Source organism: Haemaphysalis longicornis, unplaced genomic scaffold, assembly GCF_048455015.1.
Source record: "Haemaphysalis longicornis isolate Haplotype H1 unplaced genomic scaffold, Haemaphysalis longicornis Haplotype H1 scaffold_3, whole genome shotgun sequence".
NCBI classification, from domain to species: Eukaryota; Metazoa; Arthropoda; class Arachnida; order Ixodida; family Ixodidae; genus Haemaphysalis; species Haemaphysalis longicornis.
In genome coordinates, this window is record NW_027526335.1 from 230023675 (window position 1) to 230026097 (window position 2423).

At 53.1% G+C, this 2423-nt stretch overlaps 1 pseudogene; it reads right to left on the minus strand.

Annotated features, from left to right (window-relative positions):
- Positions 1 to 740: 740 nt before the first annotated feature.
- On the minus strand, positions 741 to 1452 carry LOC144173778 (uncharacterized; annotated as a pseudogene).
- Positions 1453 to 2423: the final 971 nt, after the last annotated feature.

Here is a 2423-nt window from a genome sequence, read left to right on the forward strand (position 1 = left end):
TTAGGCCTAGCTGCCGATCGGCCACGTTGAGACTTGAAGTGGGCGTAAAACGCCGAAAAATGCTCCGATCTTCCAAATTCTTTCGCCGGATGATGCCGGCGATCGAACTGAAGCACTACTCACTTTTTCAGAAGGCTGGGCGAAATCCTTCCGCACCAAAACTCGACACTTTTGCGGAGCCGATGCGACACACGTCCGCACTCGACGGCCGCTCGCAGCGCCATCCCCGCGAACGGTTGAAACGTGCTGGGCCACGGCTGGTTGCAGATAGATACTCGTCGATCTCACGTGGTCGTTGGCCAGGGAGAGGTCGAGGTGCGTCGACAGAGAAACCACATAGTCCGAGTCTCTTGTATGGGCAGCGACGGTAGATGTGGGTTAGCCTCTCCGCAGTGGCAGCACAGTGGGCGATTATCGGGCGGTCGCCACACGTCGGTCTTTCTAGGCGTCTCGGTTTGGACTACAGGTGGTCGGGCGGGCGACATTCGACGGCGGTATGGCGGGGCCTCTTGACGACGGGTCGGAGCAGGGCGGGGTCGACGAACACCTTCGGCGTAGGCCATAGCTTGTGGCTCACGGGGTGCTTCCGATGGCGTAGAAGTCCGCAGTGCCTGTTGAACTTCTTCTCGTGTAACGTCGGCCAGGGAGGCGACTTGGGGTTGCGGTGTTGTTGGGAAAAGTTTCCTCAGTTCTTCGCGAACGACCGCGCCGACTGTTTCCCGTAAGTCTTCCGTCGCCAATCAAGGGGCGTTGACGGCTTTCGCCAAACACGCGTTGTGTGCTCGATCATACTGCCTCGAACACATGTCCAGGGTCCTCTCAATCATGGACGCCTCGGTCACGAACTCAGCGATGGTTCTTGTTGGGTTGCGAATTAGCCCAGCGAAAAGCTCTTGCTTTACGCCCCGCAAGAGAAAGCGCAGCTTCTTCTCTTCCGTCATTTCTGGGTCAGCTCGTCGGAACAGCTTCTTCATCTGCTCAACGAACACTACAACACCTTCATTGGGGTGTTGGATTCGCGTTTGCAACCATAGCTCAGCTCGTTCTTTACGCACCACAGTTGTGAACGTTTGCAAAAATTCTGTTTTGAAGATGACCCGTGATGTTAGCGAGCTCTCGTGATTTTCTAACCAGACTCGAGCCGAGTCTCCGAGGTAGAAAAACACTTGCCTCAAGGTATTCTTCATCATCCCATCGGTTGAAATTTCGGATGCGCTCCAGGTTCTCCAGCCATTCATCGGGGTCTTCCCCAGGAGATCCTCGGAATGATGGGGGCTCCCGAGGTTGCTGCAGAACGACGGGAGCATTGGCGTGGTTGACCATGGTGTTGGTAGCTACGTCTTCCTTCTTAACTTTCTCCAGTAGTAGAGCGAGTTCGGGTGGGAGGCCTTCCTGTCGGTGGCTGGTACGGGTGGGGCTTGCTTGGCGACTTGCAGGTGGTTTAGGGTGCATGTACCAAGCAACTCCACCAGATGTCACGAAGCCAAAGATGACGCAGTTGTCTTCAAGGAAAACAAGTTTATTGGAGCGAAATTGCGTTCCCCTAACAACTCAAAGAATACAGGCGGCGAAGCAGCAGTCAGACGTGCGAAGGCGAGCGTCGAGGATTCGAAATGCCGGGGCATCTGCTCTGCGGTAATTTATCACTCGTCGCAGGGGTTTCTCGAATCGTCGAATTGTGTCCAGAACACTGTAGATCAACGAAGATTATTCTAGGCTGTTCACGTTAGCTCGGAACGCTCTCGCTATCAGAAGAGATAACACATGCGGCACAGAAAGAACGGAACACGCGCCTCCCTTGGCACACAGACAACACCGATAACACAGACCTGCGCAGCCGGGCGACAAAAGCAAAACACGAATGAAAAACCAATGCATGGTTCGCGGGAATATTATTAATCGCACGCACACTATGTCGTGGCGTTCTCCTTGTCCTCAAGAACTTCGCATCGCCGGAGGATGAAACCGCGACTGGGAACGAGAGCGACACGACGCGCAGGAGGCCGACGCTGCAGTGGCCTGCGACCACGGATTTCGACACAAGTGTTGTCTAATGCGTGGTTGAGTACAAAAACCAAATAATTGATTTCAAGCGATGTTTCACGCGAACGCCGATTTAGATAGGATGGTTGCGTAGCAGCTAGTGCATGCGAGGCCGGCTCCCTAGCCGTGCCGTGCTTGCACTCATCAGTCGGCAGAAGCGCTGCACTCCATTTAGTGCGACGAACTGGAAGAATTTGCAGTCGAAGAAGGGACTTGACAAAGTGATAGAAGTGCCTGGATCTCTTTGCCAGAAGTCCTCGTCTTGCAGTGGACACAGATGGATTGATTATTATTATTATTATTATTATTATTATTATTATTATTATTCCTTTGCTGAAATCCTTTTATCGTTACCTCAACTTGTTGTATTGCCGTACCAA